This window comes from Mytilus californianus, unplaced genomic scaffold (genome assembly GCF_021869535.1).
Source record: "Mytilus californianus isolate M0D057914Y unplaced genomic scaffold, xbMytCali1.0.p SCAF_4, whole genome shotgun sequence".
NCBI classification, from domain to species: domain Eukaryota; kingdom Metazoa; phylum Mollusca; class Bivalvia; order Mytilida; family Mytilidae; genus Mytilus; species Mytilus californianus.
Genome location: NW_026262690.1, coordinates 83,872,425 through 83,895,910, shown reverse-complemented (window position 1 = coordinate 83,895,910; position 23,486 = coordinate 83,872,425). Strand labels below are relative to the sequence as shown.

The window sequence follows — 23,486 nt, the reverse complement described above, 5'->3', positions numbered from 1 at the left end:
GTAACGTTAGCGACATTTGGACATGTCACATTAGCAACAGCATCTTTAAAAAATAAAATGTATGCACACAGTCGTGCTTTATAAATGCTTTGAGTAATTAAATTGTACAGTCTGGTTTAGAATATCTAAATATACAGAATGTCATTGGCAGGTGTACTTTGTATCAAATGAATACACAAGAAACCAATTTGTAATAGTAACATTAGCAACATCTTCTTCAGTAATACATTAAGAAAATTTGCTATCTAGATGGGTCGCACTAAATGGGGCCAAAATTGTAACAGGAGGTGAAAAATAAGATTCATGATATCTTTATCGAAAAAGTTTTAAGATGTAACTGAATGATTCTTCTAGATCTGTTCATATCTTTAGTCCTGAACTGAGATGTTGATATGATATGAGTACCAAATGCAATAAGAACTGTTCTTTGTACCAGACTGACACACCAGATTTTATGGATGGATGGATTAATTATTGTTTAAGGTCCAGTGTCAAACTAGTATGTGCACATCAGGACGAGAACAAGTTGATGTAATATGATCTCTGCTTTGTACTAGACCGACACGCTTAGCAGGATTTTCCACAAAGACACATTATACACACTCTGTTGCCTCTGTAAGCTGACCTTGCTTTTGCTCCTAAATGCTGTCGGCTTGGATGAGAAGCAGCAAAGACCAATTTTAATGTCTTATTTTATCTGGCTGGGGATTGAACCTGCAACCTTTGGCACTCAAAACAGAAAGGGGGATATGGATTATTTATGAAGCACAAGCCAAAATGCCCATGTAATGTCTGGCAAGTTAAAATCAAACAACAGAAGAATGAACAATTTCAAATCAATTCGCAGTGAAGATGGAAATACCATAGTGATCAATGCCTCAATGACTTTCACCATGGATTGTGGTGAAGAAAGTCTTTTGTAGTCTTCAGAACACCTTGCTTTGCCCATTTAATTCATGATGCATTTGCATTCAAAAGTCTAAAATACTGCCTAGAAGCTTAAAAATATTTTAATGTTTGAAAAATTTATCGTCTCTGTTAGTTCTGGAGGTGTTAGTTCTGGAGGACTTCATCTGAAAGAAAATAAATTGAAAATATTACTGGTATATGAATATAATTTAAAAAATGAACGACTATTAAAATTTTTAAAATGTATTGAAGTACTGCCTTCAAATTTACTTCAATCAAGACATAATTTTTTGCCGAATGCTTTCAGTATATATGGTAATTAAAGATATGTTGTCGTCATTAATTGTAGCTAGAACAGTTCAAGTTACCATCTTCTTTTAATGATTACCCGAGATTATGCTAAGATAAGCCTGAAAATCAAATGTATGTTTACCATTTGGTAAATTTGTCTGTGAGCAATGACTTTTATGCCAATTTTGACAATTTTAAGAACTGGACTAATTTTGGCAATTAATGAACTAAGTTGTTATTATAAAAATAGAAGATGTGGTATGAAGCTCTTCGAAAAGGAAAAAGAATATTACCTTCAAATATATATAGTAATGAGCGCCCCTTCATTACTGAGGGGGGTAGGAGGGGTCCTGATCCCGAAATCCCGGGCTTAAAAACATGGAATCCCGAGGTCCCAAATTTAAAAAAACTTTAATCCCGACATCCCGAAATTCGAAAAAAGAATTCCCGGATCTCGAAAGGATCAATCCCGAAATCCCGAGCTTAAAAACACCCGATCCCGGAATCCCAATAAAGGACCTACCCCCCTCATTACTATGTATTAGGCGGTTTTAATTTTCTTATATAACATCACATCAACAATTACTGTCCCAAAGTAACGATCGCTACATAAAAATCTGTCCACCTTATACCGTTCGCATCAAATTATTTAAAGAAATGTATTTTGATGAACTAGAAGACTCAACTGTACGTAAAATATGGTCAAATCTCGTTGGGAGATGAAAAACCACAACAAAAGTTTCTTAATGTGACATTTAAATGACATTACTTGATTCAACGTTTTGTTGCGAATGTCTTTTTGATGGACGGAATACAATAAAGGACCTCGTGTAACGATATAACAGACAACTTACCTTCTTTGCTTTCCCATTATGTGAGGAAACCGGCTCCGCATCCATTTCTGCAAAGGGCGATATCGTAACTCCTATACAGGAGAGTTACAGATCTAAATATATATTGCTCACGTGACATTGATTTGGACGGAAACGTAGAGCAGTAACGTTCGCAAAAACTAAAACAGCCAATGATATTGATTCCGAAAGTCCTTTGACCCCCTTTCGTCATCAAAATTTAATGTGATTGCTATTTATATCAATTATTTATAAAACCCGAGTTAAAAATAACAATGGGCCGTCTGAGAACCAACAAGAAAATTGCGATTGTAACATACCACAATGGACGAAAAAGATGTGACGTTCGCAATAATATTATCAAATTACCTTTTTTAGTCTTTACCAATAAAAATGTGCCTTAAAATTATAATTAAAACACAAAAGAAAACTTTTTATTAAAATATAAGTCCATGTTATTAGGCTCCACTTATGAATAATACTTCCACTCCAAATAAGCTAGATGTCAGTCAAGTAGGTCACAATGTCTATTCAATGTCCAATATTTTGAAATTGAAAACCCACTAGTTCTAACAAAAAACATAAACACAGGGTGATTTTTATTTTTATTTACTCAGAAAGACACCTTTTATTAAATAACATAATGCATTACTTCATTTCACACTCTGTTTCACAGTTTCAGCAATTCCTTTTTTGATGAATACAAAAAAACAATACTTCCTTTTAATTGTAAAATCTGCCTCATTCCTATAATTAGTCTCATCGAAATATTATGTAGAAATATTAAGTATTGGAAGATATGTTTCAAGTATAATGATTTATTAAACTCTTATTTAAATTATAGCACTACTTAGGCCGTGTTCACACCTAACGTCGCGTAATGTAAACCTGTTTACAATTAGTTTCATGTAAGGAACACTGTTTTCACAATAAATTTATACATCTGTACATCGGTTTTAATTACCTGTAAATGACCAATTCATTTTTATTTATTAACCTTTTTTTTTAAGGTGAGGAAGGGGGTAGACAATTCAATCTTTTTTTAACGATAAAATTTTTGTTTTAGGAGGGAAATGAGAAAAATCGTTCGATTCCATTGAAAATAGAGGGCATGGGAATACTAAAAATTTTCCTGTATGTTACTGAAAAAAATGGTTGGTTTTTTTTTTTATTATTAACAGACTACACGAATGAATTTTATTTTTACAGGACATTCGGTCTGGTAAACAACCTAGCTTTACCAGACCAAATGAAACTTTATGAGACCAATTTTTTTTACATCTCATTGTATATTATCCGACAAAAAAAAACAACTTATGACTTGTTGTGCCCTACTCCTCTCCAAAATGCACGACAACAAAATCATGTGACAAGAGTGGATATTTTGATGAAAATTGTGCACAATTGCTTGATTGCATTTCAGGAATATTATTACCATTATAATAACTCCAATTACTTTACATATGATTCTAACTGACAAGGCACATCAGTGAAAAAATGTTTTGCCCCCGTAGGCCACTTGCTATAGTAATCTACACAGACAGAGCAAGTCATTGTGTCATTTTCAAACTTCAGCCACGGTCGATTTTCTTGCCATTTTTTATTCAATTTCCGTGATGGTCTGTGTGTCTCATATACTTTGCTTTTTTTCTTTCCTTTCATCGTCCGTTATTTTCTTTTTTTGCAGCTTAACCAGGAATGGCTCCTTCCGTATATTTTAATAATCCAAGCATGTTATCCTTTCATATAAAAATACAACGGAAGTAGTATTCTACCGGAAATACGATAATAAAAAAAAAAAACGGACGGTAAACAACACCGGAATTGAACAAAATTTTACCAGACCGATCCATTATTCACCGGATTTGTCCGACAGTCCGATGAATAACAAAAATGGTTTGTACCACGACGATGAATGATCGGTACATTAAGAAAAACGTTCTATTGATTTGGAGAATTTTGAGAGTTCTAAAGATGTCACGATTACACAGGATAAAACAGCGTAACAAAAGGCGAAAATAAGATTTTGAAAATGATTCATTGATTGTTAGTTGCTTAACTTCCAGTGGCAAATATTCCATGCACTTTAAGGACGAGAACAAATGAACAATAAATGCAATAGGTAAGTCCTGTAATAGAGTCAGTCCGAGATGAAGATCTTGGCAATTTGGACTGCCATTGGAAAATGACAACAAATTGGAGAGGAACTGAAACTTTGCCTTGAAACAGGCAACCTACGGACCCCTCAAAGAGTTGTTGCAAGTGTTGTTAATGTGCAGAGAGCGAGGCACTCTCTTCACGAGGCATCGGATTTAATGTTTGCATTCCGACCAGACGTGGCTGAGTACTAGTTCATCCTGCACAGCCAAACACACACCTTAATTTGAAAAGGGTTTTACGGCGGATTAGAAGAAGACCTAAATGACCAAATTTCTTTTCACCAGACACCCATGGGATTATTTTTTGAAATGAACAGTTTGGACTGGAAATAACTGTAAAAATAATCTTGTCCAAGGCATTATAAAGAGAAATATTTTGTCCTACAATGCATGATAAAGTTGTGTGCAAAAAGTTAAAAATAATTATCGCGCTAGATAAATAAGCCGTACTATCAACCAATGTTAAATGAATATTCTATGAGTTAACAATCCGCCTCCCACTGAAAATCAAATAGTCCACTAAGGCTATTGGATTTAATCATGTTTTTAACTGAGCAATTTTTGAGTTTTTGTATAATAAATAGGTAAATAACTTAATTCATAATATTATTATAATAATTTGTTTTCAATAATGTAACTTCCTTAAATATTAATAATAAAGTCCACGTTCTTAATATCTAGTTCTACGTACACTTACCCCACACAAGGTCTACATTGACTATTGACTACATGAAGTCAAAGCCTGTTTTAAACTATATAGTAATGGGAACGTAATAGATCTTAGTTTAAGTGTTGAGTACACTTACACATCACAGTTTAGCTCAATGTGAACACGGTTTTACTTTTCAAGTAAAAATTATGTGTAAAATGTTACCATGGGATTTCATCACACTTGCTTTTGTGACCCGGATTTGTTTTCGCTTAATCGATTTATGACTATTTAACAGCGGTATACTACTGTTGCCTTTATTTGCCCAATTTTTATATATTTATGGTTTGGAATCGTTGATGAACATTGTTCTACCTAATTTTAATATAATGAAACAGATTGTCCATGGAAATACCTCAAATAACCCAATACCAGTTAAAAAACTTACTGTAGTTGAACAAACTGACATTAATTTTTGTTACCTGATTTTCCAAAAGAGGGTTTGTGGATATGCAGAAGAAATCTTTACATAACCTGCATTTGTTTGTTCATTCATATATCATGGTTGTTAATTGTAATAAGGCACATTTTTTGTTCATTCATATATCATGGTTGTTAATTGTAATAAGGCACATTTTTTTGTTCAATTTATAAAACACTACTAAATTCATCTTAATGTAATGTAAACCTGTGCCCGTAAGGACATCCCATCAATTTGGGCCATAAAAATGTGAAACGAAGGACAAAAGTATAGTTAATAATAAACAATTTTAACCAAATATATATGCTATTGCAGTTTGTTTAATATTGTAAACTTGAATCTGGTATTTAGATACAAAACTGTATAAACCCTATAACTTGTTTTTTTTTGGTTACCTTAACCTATAATAATGTATCCTGTTTAAACAGTAGATACTGCTATTTTCCATAATTTTTATTTATGATTGCACAACTGCTATACTTATAGCAATACATAAGTGTTGATTGTGCACACATTATACATGTTACAAGTATGAAGCGCTTCCACATTTCATACAAATTGTGTTTTGGTCAATGCTTAACACCCCATAAAATTACAAAAATATCCATTCAATTCTTGAATAAGGCCTGCATTTGATTATACAATAAACGGCTGGTTAAAGTTAAACATTGTGAATGGACAACAATCACTTCCATTCTGCTGCTGAGGTACAACCGCAACATAATTATATATGACGTATTCTCACACAAGTGGATGATATTCTAATATTATGTTTCTGCTCCTGGTAAGATTGGATTTCTTTCATGAAGTAAGATAAAAAAAAATAACAAAGTGTAGTTTTATACTGATATTTGTTCATGATAATGTTTCCCTTATATGTTTTAAAAAAACTTTTACTCAATTAATCCATAATAAAAAAAAAATTATTCAATAAATCAACACTAAAAGAAACATAAAAAAATTCAGAATAAAATATTTTGATAGTAGTTTATTTTCTGCTTTTGCTGTATAGTCTTTGATAAGATTTTTTGCTTTGACATGTATCAATTTAATAGTGTGATCATTTATTAGTAATATTTTTGTGTGATATTTAGTACCTTTGAACATCAGAAAATATAAGTCTGGGCTTTTCTATGTCTCTCATGAACAGTCGTCTGTATTTATCAACTTGAAGTCTGTATTGTTTCCTTAATGTGTTTATTCATTGTTAGAGAAAGGTTGTTAATATGAAGCAAATAATTACACATGTGTACCCGTTTATTACAAAGTTGTAGACCTTTAAGTAGCGAAAAGTGATACTTAGATTGATTTGGCCTTTCTATTTCTGAACCCTACGAAAATATATTATTTTTTTTACTTGATCCTGTTTGCGGGTCCAGATTTGCAAATATCATTTTCATGCAGGAAAATCCGGTTTGCTGTCAATCTGACGGCCTCTTGTTATTTTACAAGAATTGTTCATGCAACTCATTAACCCATATTCTTGAAACAATAAAAATTATTTTTATTTTAATTGATTGTAACCCTCAAGGGTGGATGGGAAATATAAATATGGTCACTCTTCCGACCGGCAGTAAAACCTTTGCCAAAGTGTGGCGTCCGTTTGGATATGCGGGGTGTGCAAGTACGCAGTCACGTCCGGTCAGATCGGGAACGTTAAATCCGATGCCTCGTGTGCAGAGAGTGTCACTTGCACACGTTAAGAACTCTTGACTTTGCATAAGATTGGCTGATTTTTATATTTCTCAAGAGTCAATACACCTAGTTTATCTTGTATGTTTTTAAAATTGTTCACTCAATTTTTCCATAATAGAAAAAAAAATCATTCAGTAAATCAATATTAGAAAAAGAATCATTCAATAAATCAATATTATAAACATATGAAACTGTGAATAAAATATTTTGATTTAGAATAGTTTTATTTTCTACTTTTGCTGTAAGATCTTTGATGAGAATTTTTGCTTTGACATGTATCAATTAAATATTGTGTGCATTTGTTAGTTGTATTTTTTGTGTGATGTTTAGTACCTTCGAACAATAGGTAATATAACTATGGACTCTTTCATGAACAGTCGTCTGTATTTATCAACTTTGAAGTCTGTTATTTTTCCTTAATATTTTCCTTAGTGTAGTTGGGGAAACATATAAATAAATGTCTATGAAATGAAAATGTAAGAAAAGAAAAATAAAAAAATTAATGAATACAAATCTCTTGGCTATGTCCTCCTCTTCAGTGTCACCACCACCCTGCCATATTTTGGTATTGATATTGATTCACTCATAGGGTCTTTGCATCGGAAATAAACACATTTATTCTAAAACCAGTTGTTGGCATGATACGGGTTATGTTCTCATAAATTTTATGATGGTATGATACTAAACCCCTAACGGGAGGGATTGTACTTGATTTTCATATGATGAAGACATAATCTTTCAATCAGTTTAATTGAGGTCTGGAGCTGGCATGTCAGTAACTGCTAGTAGTCCTTTGTTCATTTATGTATCATTGTCATTTTGCTAAGTTTCTTTTGTTACCTATTCTGACATCGGACACGGACTTCTTTTAAACTGAGTTTTACTGTGCGTATTGCTATGTGTTTCTTTATTCTACATTGGCTAGAGGTATAGGGGGAGGCTTGAGATCTCACAAAACATTAGTTCATTTATATGTTTTAGAGTTGAGTGTGACGTCCATTTTCACAGAACTAGTACAAAATTTTATTTAGGGGCCAGCTGAGGACCACCTCCGGGTGCGGGATTTTCTGGCTGCGTTGAAGACTCATTGGTTGCCTTCGGCTGTTGTCTGCTCTTTGGTCGGGTTGTTGTCTCTTAGACATATTCCCCATTTCCATTCTCAATTTTAAATTGTAATTTTAATTTTTTATTCACATAAATAGAAGACCAATATTTACAATGAGGAAGGTAAAAAGTAAAACAACAAAAATACCGAACTCCAAGGAAAATTCAAAACGGAAAGTCCCTTAACGGCAAAATCAAAAGCTCAAACACATCAAGCGAATGGAAAACAACTGTCATATTCCTGACTTGGAACAGGCATTTGTCTGATAAAGAAAATGGTGAATTAAACCTGGTTTTAAAGCTAGCTAAACCTCTCTCTTTTATGACAGTCGCATAAAATTCGCAAACAGACATAATAGGTAAAAATGTCAAAAATAGGGGTACAGGAGTCAACTCAATCACCATAAAATAAAAAAAAGGCATATAGACAAAGCACAATGACGGGATGTACAAGTACCGAGCCACGCCTAAAGGATATTACCAAAAATGGATCAAAGAGTAAACGTTAATTTTTAAAAGACAAATAAAAGAACACTATAACACGTAACTAAGATGACAAACAACGTCAGTACCTAGAATCTACACATCAAGACCATATTTTTTGTGAAGTTGATACGGAATATTTATCAACATGGTCTTGGTATCTTCTGATGAACATTTTTAGAAAAAGGTCGAGACGTTCTTTGACATAACCCTGGTTCATCAACATTCTGCTCAGACACTGGTGACGTTTTACAAAGTCTGAGTAGCAGCTGCAGGTTCTTGAATACCTACTGAGTTGGGAAATGTATATCCCATATGCAGGTGAAGTTGGTATATTGCTACTAAGGTTGGGGAAATTGATAATTTCAAAATTAAAATCGTCTCGTTTGTCATAGATTCTGGTACTGAGATGGCCGCTTATGCTAAATTCGAGGTACAAGTCTAAAAATGAGGCGGAGAAAGCCGTGTCTGTTGTTTCTTTAATTTCTAGTTCTGGAGGATATATTATTGGCACATGGACAATTTTGCCATGCTTATTAAAAATGTTTTCTATTTCGCAAAACCAAATGGCCAAAATTTCGGTTGCAGTTTGCAGTTGATTTATCTGTTCCAACTTATGTACTTCTGGTCCAACTTATGTACTGTTGAAAATTTTTAATTCATTGCTAGTTAAAGGTTGTTAGTATGAAGCAAGTAATAACACATTTGTAACCTTTTAGTACAAAGTTGTAGAAGGTTGCAGCTCACAATCAAGCTATTAGACCAAGATTTTCCAGGTGGTGCAGTTGAAATCATCCCTTCAACGGTCTAATCTATATAACTAGAAACGAGGAACACTTATGAACCACACCAACAAACGACAACCATTGAAAAAACGGGCTCCTGACTTAAGACAGGTGCATACAAATGCAGCGGGTTTTAACAGGCGCCAACCTTCACCCTAACCTGAAATAGTGGTATAACATTACAACATAAAAAGACACACAATAAAATATCAATTGAAATGGCTTAACTCAATCAAAAAGATAATATTCAAAAACAAGTAAATATACACTGAACGAATAAGTTTGATCTATGACACAAAATGGCGTTAAATAAACGTACAGAGGTGAGGCATGGCTTCTCTTACGAGAAGATCCCTGAGATGGAGTTCCATATAATTTGTCATGTTTTTTTTTTATATAGAATAGATTTGCAAATTTCATTCGACATGCTATCATTTACTCGAAAAATAAATATCGAAAGAAAGAAGGTTAAACAAACTTCGGATAAGAAAAAGTAATTTTCATTTTCGACATTAGTACTCCACAAAAAGTAGTCCTCTACAGATGGAGTTTTATTCTGTCGTTCACAAAAAGAACAGCAGTATAACAGTTCGTCCGTGTAACCAAAAAGGGCTATTTCTAAATCTGCGTTGATTTATGATGGTCATTCGCATTTTGACAGGTGGTTTGTGCTTTAATAGTTTTATAGCCAAGCATGTGTGCCAATTCTTTGAAAAAAACATACCAGCACAACTTAAAAGCACACTTAGTCATATTGCTTTCTATGTGGCCAGACCCTGGAATAAGAAGCACATCTTTGAACTTTCTGCTGTTGTTGTAAACCGTTCCATATATTTCTACACTATGTGCCTTAATGTGCGTTTCGAAAGCACTTTTTGTTTTTTATTTCTTCGGTACAGCCTCGACAGATAAAGGTACCGTCTATCAGTCGCGATCCAAAAATACACGGGGACCAATCACACCAAGCTATTGCCCATTTTCTCTTAACACAACATATATCTAGTGAATTAGTAAACATTTAGAACAATTAGTCAACGTCCTCGCAAGAACTTGGATTTAACATGAGAGGCTCGTCGATCATAGCACTCTCTGGTTTGGACACCCGACGTTTACCTACAAATTCGTTCTTGTCATTTGTATCTTATTTTTTCGTTGACTCTTGCTTAATAAAAAATTGGTTTCTTTGGATACTAAGTCCATTCCAGAAGTTATTGTATTGTGTACAATTATCAAGCGGTTTTGTATAAATCTCTTCTGAACTTGCGAAATAAGGCATTGCTCTGCTCTTGCAATGTTGAAAGCCTTTGGACAAGCTCTTGTCTACTAAAACGAAATCTCCAATTTGCCGGTGAAAACAATTTATTTTGTAAATAGCTGACGGATAAATGGGAAAAAAATGCAAAATAATTAGTAATTACACTGACAGACGCCTTACTGTCGAAATTCACCCTCCAGTTTCGTGCGATAACCTAGTTATTGTCAAAAAGAGTTATAACATCAGTCTCATTAATTTTCCACTTCTATTCTATTTGCGCTGCTATCCAGTTTAGTACCATATAATAGCTCCCTGCTGGTGAGCATGATGCATGAATTTCGCATGCAAGTTTACTGCTAATAACGAAATATGAAACCAAATTGCAAGAAAAAGAAAGAGGCAAAACAATGTTACAATTAGTTTCATAAAATAGATGTTGATAACATTTCCACAGATAGTAATTTTTTTTTCAGATGCATCTTCCATGCCAGTTAACGACTTAATAAACGCTAAAACTACAGGGTTGCGTTCTTCTGACCATTACTTGCAGTAAATGACAAATTTACAATAAGAAATCTGAAGACTTATAAGCATTCGACAACGAGTGGCTTTCATTAAAAATATCTGACGCTTGACTTTTGCTAAAACGGACGAAATTCAACAAAAACCGATCGGAGTATCTACATAGTGTGATGATGTTTTGGCCTCTTTTCTCAAGGTGGCAAATAGTAATTATCTTGAACAAAGTCAGCACAGGCAGTATAAATATAAGTTGACCGTTTGGAAATAAATTGTTTTTCTACCAATAAGTTGCAATGCCTACCCTTATCTTACGAGATGATCGTTTAAATACCGAAAACATTTTACCCTCAGAAAATTCCTCTTGTTTCTGGCAGCTACATTTTGACGGAAACAGGTTAAATAACAAACCTAAACAACCAAAAGAAAGGAAAACAAAATAAAACAAAATAACAAAACTAAAATAGAATAAAGAAGAAACACAAGGAGGCTCGAGCGTACTTCGAAGCATATCTTCTTACGGATGGTAGTGTGTAAATTATGTAAAATCCAATATCTTATTTTGCATGAAGTTTTGAACGCACATATTAAAAATTAACTTCCCATATTTTATTTTAAAATTCTATCGTTGAGTTTTTTTCCCCTCACACAAAATTGTTTTTCCGGGAATAGTATGTACAAAAGCTAACCATTTTGCACAACCATTCCTTTTTTCAAACACTCCGTGATCCATACTTTTTATTACACTTTTGAAAAAACCTTCTCATACATTTTCATAAACTAAGTAATTTTCATATGTAATTTTACTATTCAATATAACAGGCTTACTTAAAGGACAATACATGTATAGTAAAACACCGTTTTATATCAATAAACATACTTACACCAGCAGCTACCATCTTTTCATTCTGGAGTCAAGGGCCTTTTGAAATCACATATTTCACAATGATATTATAGTGAGTAGATTTACAAAATTTCGTTAATGAGCTCCGTTTTACAAACACCTGTGATACAAGTAATCAGCCAAAATAAATTATCAATAGACCAATTAAAAGATTACTTGAGTTGTAAATATGTGCTAAATTTGATAGTCTATGAAACGGTATATACTATGAAATTAAGAGCTCGGGGCAACCCCGTAACCCCCTCGCTCTAAATGTCATAGTATATACCTTTTCATAGACTAACCTAGACTTGGACTTTCGCTAACTTAAAATACACCTTAAATATTAAAAACGAATCTTCAGATTATAACATTTTAAAGAATTTTATTTAATTTTGTAACGGTTTCCTTTTCATTTTCCCTGTGTTGTACCCAAGAATCCGCAGGCAAAATTTAAGATCAAGCTGACCATCTACTCACTTAACGAAGTATTTATGAACAGTAGAATAATTACTATAAAAATATCTTGAATAAAGTTCATTCAGATTTACGTTTAAAGTCATTGGATACGCACGTCTTTCCTGTAGTGTGGTTGAAAGGATATTTATTTGTGTCTTTAAGTGGTATTTCGGGAGAGAAAAAAAAATAGTATTTATGCATGTAGGTTAATGGATTATATGTTTTTTTTCGTTTGATAAATATTGGATGTAGAATCATCTGAGAAAAGTGAAATGGTACAACTAGAATGAATTTCCAGGTATGTAACACTCTAGTATAGGTTATTTAACTAATAACGGTGTGCTAGATTTAAAGCCATATCGCAAACAAAATTTGATTCTATATTTCAAACCATTTTATTCGATGAAATAAAATGAAACAAGAAAACAGTATTTCATGCACAACACAACATTTTGTCGATCATTTTGCTAATTACAACGAACAAACCTTGTATGCATTTTTTTAATAGCAATTCAAGCAAACTGAAAGTATGTTTCATTCTGCCTATTATCAGAAAGGAAGCAAAAAAGTTTTAGAAACAAAAATCCGCATGATTAAAAACATTTCTGGATTCCGTTTTGTATGTATTTAACTTTAAAAGTGGACAAAAGTCTACCTTTTAATTTCATTTAACAGGTTGGGAATATTCCTAATAGGGATATTATATCCCAATTGGGGTATTGTATCCTAATTGAAGTATCTACGTACACCCCAATTGGCGTATCACGTGTTATTTTTCGCGCCTTCTATTCCATGCTTACAAAGTGCAAGATGGTAAGTACACAGTCTTTTAGGACATGTTTTTCTCTTCCATTTGACATCTTGAAGTTTGTATTTGGATGCTGCATATTCATAGCAACATAATATCATCAATGCATATTTTGTGTTTTATACATAAATAGGGTAAATAGTTAGCTTTGGAGGAATATTTCAGACGAAATGTTTGATTTACCATTAAATCTAAACATCGTTTACATGTTTTTGCTTCTGAAACTCCATTTTGTTAGTTCCCGGATGCAGAAGCTGTATCAAAGTTATATCAGTTCAGGATAACATCATTTTCCGTATAAGTTATGGAAAGCAATGTGTAACAACATAGCGTATCGTGTACAAATTTATTGAACATGAATAATTTCAATTATAAACGATTTTTCAAGAAATTCATATCGTATTATATATATTTATCAATATTAAACACACAAATATGCAATTTAATAATGAAAAATATTTTTTCATGAAGGAAATGAAAATTTAAGTACGGTATGAATTTGTATCTTATTTTCTCCAGGAAAGTAAACCTTATAATAAGACTGGTGTGCCTAGAAATCCTGGTAAACAAAAAAAAAGCCAAGAGCCATCATTTCAAGTGCACCATACTTGGCCAAAAGGAAAAGAATTTATTAAAGAGGGCAGTGCCAGAGCAAAGTCATTATATTAAAGAAGGAAAGCATTATTCGCAAAGGTGAACAGCACTATTTTATATAGTGTTTTTAAGGTACTAACGTTTACACATCTTGTAAATCGTGATCTTCGTTGCTGGTTGCTTCATCTACAGCTTGGAGGACTTCTCGGTAAAATGTAATGTACTCGTTTTTTGTCCCTTTCTTCACTTCTGCCTTCCACTGTTGTTCTAAAATCACCCCCTCTTCCGTCATCCCTATTTCCTCCAATGCAACCAATATTTCTTTCATTATTGTTGCCTTTGGTTTGCTTTAAAGTGGAAACAAAATTGTGAAGATAAGAATCAGTTATTGATTTCCATCAATGGGAATACATATAAATTACGTAAGTTAGGTTTTCAGGTTTACGGAAGGTAAACCCAGAGAATATTTACGTATATATATGTCTCTGGTAAACTTTATAAAAAAACTGTTATGTCTACAAATTCATGGAAACAAATAGAGGTAAAGTTCCCTCGTTTAAAAACGTGAATTCCAATATTATACAAGAAGTTGTTATTGGTGGAATATTGTCTATCAGTTTTCATAAATATTACATGGGCGGATTAAGCCTTGTTTTTAAATGGGGTGTTCCAATCCAGTAAAAATTCGTAAGGGTTCCGCGGAACCCAGTGTCTCGGCTTCTTTTGCTGTTAGTCGCAGGCTCAACAACAATGGCGAAAAAATGATTAAAAATTTTCCTCTAGATACTATCTTTTGATTGTAAGAAGCTTCTATCCAAGTTTGGTAAACGTCCAGGATGGTTTATGAATCTAATAAATGTTTTAAAAAATTTTTTTTACAAAATTTACTTCTGGATACTATCTTATGATCATGAACAAGCTTCTGTCCAAGTTTGGTAGAAATCCGGGACAGTTTAAGAAAGTTATTAAAATTTCATAAACTTTAACCACAGAGTGAATATTTTTGGACGACGACGACGGAATGTAGGATCGCTATGTCTCGCTTTTGCGACAAAAGTCGCAGGCTCGATAAAAAAGGGAGGTTGTTTCAAATATGTCCCCATTCAAGTGCATTGATCGTCAACAAATGAGCTCCAACTCCTGAAAAAAAATCAGGTAATTGCATCTTGTATTCTTAGCGTAATTAATTTTATTTCAAATATTCATTTCCAGTCAATAGTAGCGTTAATGAATGAACTCGAACAATGCCATTTATATAACTGAAACTAATTTTGCAATATCAAAAACTTTTTCTCTGTCTGATGGCAACACAAAAATTGGTTGCAGTTTTCTTCCTTTGCCGAAGTCATGGCCATTCTTATAATCCAGGTTGTATGCTTTCATGTTTTCTTTTGCATTGAAACTGAAATTAACCAGGTCGTAATCTAGATCATCACCATTGATGTTTGTTATGGCCTCCTCATCTAAAAAGATATTAACGAAGACGCGTTTAGACAAAATTTTTATCAGTTTCTGTTCATTTAAAAAAAAAATGTAAAAATAGTACCACTCCATGCAAAGATGAAAAAAAAAACAGAATTATCCAACAGGATAGAACTATAGATTCAAATATGTATATGATGCATCAATACTTCATAAAACAATAAATGTTGGGTTTTTTTAAACGATGAAATTATAGGAGTTATCTTTTTAGGATTTCAAAATAATTCTATTGTTTTAATCTTGTTCGTAATGTAAGGGGGAGAAAATTAATTATGTTTTGTTTACATATTTTATCTTTTACAATTACCTTGTGGGTTCTCCAAAAAGTTAAGTTTACGAATTCTACATCTCCACTGAAATATTTCCTCGGAAAGATCGTAATGATATATATATCATTTTTTGAATCAGTCATGCCAAGCATTTTTGTTACTTCGTCCTTAATCTGAAAACTATCATTAAGTTATAGTTTGCATTGCAATAAATATACTGTATATATATTTTTTTATAATTCGAAATAGGCAGAAGAATTACATGTGTCTACTGGCAGTGAGATTTTTGTAGAAATCAAACCTCAAAACCAGCAGCCAATGTATTTCAAAACAGATTTTTATAAGGTATATATATATTTAATTGTGAATTTGGAAATATATGCAGAAGATTTGTAATTAAACTAGCTGTACTCTTATAGTGAAAATTTACTCGCCAATTTCTTTGTAGAACCTGATTATTATCAAAAAATGTGAATAGATCATTATCATTATCCGGCGCTACAGTATTTTCAATATTGCTTCGGTTAATTAACCAATTGAGGATAGAAGAATATCTACCACTTGGAGAAACGGCGTTGTGGATGTCGCAAACAGTCTTACTTCCAGTTAAAAAATATGTCATCAAATTCAAATTAAACGAAAACGGAAAAATTACATTGCTAGTACAACACGAAAGGAGTTGTTCATACAGTTTGACAAAATATAAAAGTTTTTCGGTTATCCAAAGAAAATGAATCAATGCCACAGAGAGATTTCATAAATTCAATAATAACTTTATTTTGTTCATTTAACCATTTATCTGGCTGATAGTTCTCGAAAAAGCCATCATTCTCATAATGTTGAGAAGCTCTGAAATTAAGGATTGACGCTTCTTTTTGCCTATCATCGAGACTAATCGAATCAAATCATCATCCTCGATGACATCACTCTCAATTAATTCTATGTTGTTTCAACGTAATGGCTACTGTATTTCGGACGTTTTTCTTTTGGCGGTACAACGAAGTTTTCATACGCATAATTGCTACAAGCAGTACATAGGTATACAGCTCTATCAGATAAAAAAAGCCTTTTCTACTAAAATATCATCCAGTTGTTTAGCGATTTTTCTTGCTGACCTTTTATGTATAACGAATTCCGTGTCTTTTGAGAACTCCTCGTGTTTTTTACAACTGCATTGTGGTTTTTTCTGTCAAAGCAATTAAAAAAAAATTAGGAACAAAAACACAAAAGAAAACTTATTTTATACGCATTTATTTGTGTCCACAAGTCCTTAATGTGCATGAAATATTTGCCACTGGACATTAAGCACGCAACAATCACATTTCACGAAAAGTACTGAATAAAATGATAGTTTTTATCATAACTATACATTAAATAGTATGTTTGAAAGTATACAAAGCGCGCATGTGTTTGATATATAATTTGGAGCGGCTATTTGTCTGCCCATTTCAATGCGCATGTAATTTTATGTGCATATGGAAGTGCATAGTGCATTTAATATTATCTTATGCAGCACTTCCCGGGGAGGGAGGGGGATGGGCGTGTAATCCGATCACTGACTTTCAATTTTGAGATCATTAAGTAATTTATTTCGAAAATGAATCTTGCAAGTAGCCCGCGAAGTGGGATATAAGGGGAAAGGGGTGGGGTACAAAAAGTGGGGATGTGGGATTTAGGAGTATAAAAAGTGGGGAAACGGGGAAACGAAATACAGAGGACAAATCAGGTTGGCTCAGAAGAAAAAAAAGAAAAGAGGGATTTGGGAAAAGGAGCACCCCGTGTCACCCCCACCCGCTCACGTAAATAAAAAAAAATCCCTCCATGAATTTCTTAATAAGATTTATTTGTAGTGTTGTTAAATTTTTTTTTTTCGGGTGGGGGTATATAGAAAAATCTGCCACCTCTCACTCATATTATGGAGAACTGGATGTTAAGGGCTCTATAATTCTGTTTAGTTTAAACATATTTATTTATAGTGGATTGGGAAACAAGTTATTACAACTTATATTAATCCCTTTCCACTTTGCAAATGCGAGTGCTGCCTTGAAGCGGCATTAGCCTACTCATTTTCGAAATCTGCAAGGGAGAGTGGGGATCAAACCGGGAACCTTTGCATTTGTAGTCCGATGCGCTAAACACTACACCACGGCTCTCAATTCTGTTTGACTGCTTCATGCATAATAATTTTGTACCTTTTTCAGGTTGACCAAATTCTTTACATTGACTTAAAATGCACGAGTCAATGACGACACAAGTTTGGTTTACAAGTAATTTCTTCCCTCATCTTACAACGTGAATCCATAGATAAAGAAATACATATGGAATATACATGATTTTTTTTTCTCTAATTATTTGTTATCCACATTGGACTATATACTAGTAACAACATTGGGGCCTAACAATAAAGATTACAGAACATTCATTTTTAAATGTACATATATATGCCTAACAATAAAGATTACAGAACATTCATTTTTAAATGTACATATATATAATTTGCGACCCCCTGGTGCTGCTGAAGATAATATTACACACACAAACACAAAGTGACATGCAAATTGTATTAAAGGACAAATAGTCCTGGTACTATTCGTCCGGCTAGCAGGACGAATAGCAACTGCTAATATTATTTGTATACGAATATCATTTATCAACGATGTTTTATCAGCGTTTTAATATCAGGACAACTACAGCTTATCTTTTCCAATTGAAAAAATTATGATCGCTTGCAAAAATTATATATCACATAATTTTCATTTGATTTATGTTTTTATCATTTGATATATTTGTATATATACTTGATAGTTTTTATGTTTAATTAAAGTTATATTTAATGACATATGACTTAAAAGTATTAAAAACCATTTTAAAATACATCAATGGTTATATTTTGGTAAGCTCGCACTCCATACATTCCTAACCCAAATATTGTGTATTGACGGAAAATAGTATCTCACTCACCGGCATCGCATCAGCAACTATATATGCACTTCCTGTCAATAGTCTATGTTGTGAAGATGTCGGTCATGAAAGAACAGACAAAATAATGGTATTTTATTCAAGTAAAATGGCGTTTTATAGTCCCATGTTGTTAAAATTGCAAGTAAAACGATATGCACGCACCAAATGCAGCTACTGTCAGCAAAATCCTGATATACAACATTTTACACGGTTCATGAAGTTAAATACAGGGGTTGTAAAAAAGTGCGCGAAATTCATTTGAGTTAAATAAGAGAGATAGAATGGGTTGATACGCCAATTGGGGATTACGTAGATACTTCAATTAGGATACAATACCACAGTTGGGATATAATATCCCAATTAGGAATATTCCCAACCTGTTTAAACATTTATTTCAAGATTAACGCCGTTTATTTGCACTGCCGATATAACTGTTATATTTGCCACTGGACATATAACAACAGTGAATGAATTCGATTATGTTACGCGTTTCTGTTGAAAATTGATTTAAAACACCGCCCAATATTTAACATAAGCCTTAGCTATAGACCCCGTTCACACTAGAATTTTTTTAATCAATCTAAATAAAACCAGTTAGCGTTCACATTATCTTTTTCTCATAATGATCTCTATTGGTCTAATCTGAACCACGGCGTTCACACTACAAGTAAAAATGCAATCGATCTGACCTAATTACCCGTAAAACTGTAAACATTGTGTATAAAAAGAGATAATTAATCAAATTTATGTGTTGATACACTGATACACACACTTAAAAAAAATGGATGAAGTTATTGTTTCTCTTGAATCACAAGTTCAAATTTTCATACTGGTGTTCTTGCAGTTTTCATTAATTTTGAAACAAAAAACTGTAGCTAGGAAGTTACAACATGAAGAAATGATTCAGTCCCTGAAAAGAAAAAATCAACAGATTTCAGTCGCAAATTTATGCTACGGGGAAGACAACTTTTTTCCGTTTGTTTTTTACTTGCATGTACACAAAGGTCTGTTAACAGAGAAATATGGATTAAACAACGAACCACCGATATATACAGGGATGCTATGTTATAATACGTGTAGTTTTGCCGCTATACTTGCGCATACATTATTTTCGATTCAATCGTACTAGTTTAAACCGATCTTTGAGTTCACATTTAAAGGTAGATCGTTTCACTTTAGATCGATTCAAACTAAACTACCTCTTTTGGTGTTTTAGTTTAGACCGATTAAAGATCGATTCAAAGCGTTCACATTGGCTCTTACATCGATCTAAAGTGAACCGATCTAGTTTAAATCGATCTAAATGTCCTAGTGTGGACGGGGTCTTATTCAAATGTTATCCGTACCCCTCAAATTTTATTCATTAGTACTATTTTTAAAATATAACAACGAACAATCAAATAAAATACCGAATACGCCATTTTGACCATTTCAGTTTCTTGGACTTTTTATTCTATTAAACCACAATATTATTGTAGAAACAATCCGAGTTATTTTTGTTATTTTAATTTATATATATATATAAAAATGCAACAAACGATTTTTGCTGTACAAAATCAAATCTTTATGTGAAATATATGTTCTCTTACTTTCATTATTGAATAATGTTAATGTGTTCAATATTACAATAGAATTCACTGATTCACACACAGTTAACACATTTGATATTTTGTAGATGCACAGAAGAGGAATGGGGCTCAATGAAAAATGTTCGTTTTTACCCACTTGGATAATATCCGTGACAAAAATTCAGCCAAGATTTGCATCGGAAAACAAATTGTGGATTATATTCTTGAATTTAAGTGAATACGATACTATATTTTACAAGATGGAATGACGACTCGCAAATAAAAGTTGTTTGTTGATAATGAGATATTTAGTGTTCATTGTATTACTACGATCCCAATTTTAAAAAATCCAGTATCAATCGTTTTAATAAGATTTCATCTTCATTCAATATCGCGTTACGTCCTCTAGAATTAATCCTATGGAAATATCCAAGTGCAAAACGTCCGGATGAATGAAGACGAACAATAGAAAATAACTCTCCATTCCTGAAAAATAATGGAGTGTTTGAACAAAAGATTAACGTTACAGGTGTATTTTAATCCTAGTTAATTTTCCCATACCAATATCCTTCAAAACGTGATAGTTAGCCAACCGAGCCTTTATTATCATATCTTCCCCAGACTGGCTATCTTCAGCCGTTCCCGGCAAGGCCAGCAAGTCATATTTGTCTAACATATCCCTTTCCTCTATAACGGTCTCCGCCCCTTGCTCCTTCGCCATGGTCATGCCTGCAAAACGCCAACCTGACCGCGTTCAACTCCCTCCTATATTTAGGTGTCCAGAACATTGATGTTGGCTTACAAGACAACTGGAACCTCTCTTTATTACTTCAGCTCTCTCTGCTAGGGAGTCCTTAATATTGTGCTCTGTCTCTATATTGTAACGATTTCGCCCCTTAAACCGAGTGGATATGACTAATTAGAATAAGAGGCTTGACCGAATATAATTTGCGTGGATCCTTAAAGTAAGTCAGGTGTTACTTTATGAAGCATCTATAAAATCAAATATTTACAATTCATTGACAAACTATACATTTATTCCTTTATTATATACTTAGTAGTAAATACAGATATATTGTAACTTGAGGGTACCCAAATTGCACCTATTTTGACAGTTTTTTCAACCACATTTATTTATGATCCAGACAAAATTTTCCTTTCTGTGTTTATTTTGTAGATGTATCCTTGTTTACTATATAGATCCACCAATTTTATTTTGAATCCATATTGAATCATAGAAAAATGGGGTTGAACCTACCACCAAACGATCCATGATTCTGTACGGATGAGTACCCAAATTGCATCCATGCTTAAATTCACATCCTTAAAAATCGTATAACAGATGTTTTGATTTATTTTTTCAAATATTTAGAAAAATTTGACATTTGTCCATGCTTACTATTCATTTCTTATGAAATGGATGCTCGTAACATATTTTATTTGCTCATTTTTAAAAGATGACTAATTTGTGGACGTCGCATGGTGACGTTTCCGTAGATTTTACTTTTTCAGGTGAACACTTCAACTGTTGATATATACTGCGAACATTTTGTGAATATTTGAATATATTTACCTATTTGAAAGACGTGCATAATATTAAATAATAAAACATACAGATTGTTTAGTCCTTAAGAAAGCTTGTATTATTTTCGCTGCTATTTTTGCTATATAGGTGCAATTTGGGTACTGTGACGTTATGTGTAATACAATTATTGGCAAGCGTGCTGTATCAGCCACCCGTGGTGATATCGATATCAGCACGGTTGCAAAGGCTTTATCACACCTTTAATCTGTATGACGTTACGTCATCGATTGAAGTCACTGTTGCAAAGGCTTTATCAAACACCTAATCTGTATGACGTCATGTCAAACCTATAATCTGTATAACGTCATTGCATACCTCCTTACCTGTATGACGTCATGTCACATAAAAACATCTACGTGAGGTATATGTATATAATAAAGTGTATATGATATGGCTTTTTCAATATCACACACCGTATCAACCCTCAACAAAATATAATCTATGTACAACATGTCGCAATCATCCAATTAATAGGTCAGGAAGGTTGGCTAAAATTACAAGAAGGTTGATTGTTTCCGAAGGTTGACCTTTTCACCTTCGGTTACCAATATTATTAAAATACTTATACGGGTTGGTTTAAAATATTCATTTATTTTTAGCTCACCTTTCCAAGAAATGTGAGCTTTTGCCATCACTTGGCGTCCGTCGTCGTCCGTCCGTGTAAACTATTTCAAACATCTTCTCCTCTAAAACTACTGAACCAATTCCAACCAAACTTAAGCTGAATGATTCTTAGGGTATGTAGAATAAAGTTTGTGTTTTATTTTCCGTTTCCTCAGAAAACATGGCCGCCATGGCTAAAAATAGAACATAGGGTAAAATGCAGTTTTTGACTTGTATCTCAAAAACTAAAGCATTTAAAGCAAATCAGACAAGAAGTTAAAGTATTCATTAGGTCAAGTCTACCTGCCCTGAAATTGTCAGCCAAATCCGGTATCTGATTTTTTGGTTATTGTCCCTGAATTGATGATTTAAAGGAAATTTTGGAGTTTTCGGTTATTATCTTGAATATAATTATAGACAAAGATGAAACTGTAAACAGCAAAAACGTTCAGCAAAGTAAGATCTACAAATAAGTTTTTTATATGACCAACATTGTCAATTAAACCCTTAAGGAGTTATTGTCCTTTATAGACAATTTTTCACCATTTGTTCATCTAGTTTGCTTACTTAAAAAAATCTTCTCCTTTGAAACTGCTGAATCAATTTCAGCCAAACTTGGCTGAATGAGTTTCAGAGTATCTAGTATAAATTTTGTATTTTTTTCCTTGTACGTCAAGAAACATAGCCACTATGGCTAAAATGGAACAAAGGGGTAAAATGCATTTTTTTGCTTTTGAAGAAAATATGACAGATACAAAAGAACATTTAAATAGCATTTTTAAGCCACTCATTAATATATATTGAAAAGCAAAAATAATCATTCATGAAAGATTTAAGGAAAAAATTACAGGTGAGCGATTCAGGCACTTGAGAGCCTCTTGTTTATTTATTTCTGCTAAAATGAAATTAGATTTCCAGAAAATCTCTCATATTAATATAACAGTAGAAGGTTGACTAAGCGGAACGAAGATTGAATGGGAATTTCCCGTAGGTTGAAGGTTGACTTATGCAAAACAAACAATAGCCATGTGAAAACCTTAACGTTAGAAGGTTTAGTTTTTCTTAAATAACTTAAAACCTGCGTAACAGACTT

At 33.0% G+C, this 23,486-nt stretch overlaps 2 long non-coding RNA genes across 2 annotated transcripts; one reads left to right on the top strand and one right to left on the bottom strand.

Annotated features, from left to right (window-relative positions):
• Window positions 1–295: 295 nt before the first annotated feature.
• Window positions 296–2,522, bottom strand: LOC127738739 (uncharacterized). Its single transcript, XR_008000155.1, has 2 exons — window positions 2,055–2,522; window positions 296–1,073 (listed from the first exon to the last, which is right to left on the bottom strand). It is a non-coding gene; the product is annotated as an uncharacterized LOC127738739 (long non-coding RNA).
• A 9,945-nt stretch (window positions 2,523–12,467) lies between these two features.
• On the top strand, window positions 12,468–20,510 carry LOC127738741 (uncharacterized). The gene is made up of 2 exons (XR_008000157.1): window positions 12,468–12,821; window positions 20,313–20,510. It is a non-coding gene; the product is annotated as an uncharacterized LOC127738741 (long non-coding RNA).
• The last annotated feature ends 2,976 nt before the right edge of the window (window positions 20,511–23,486 follow it).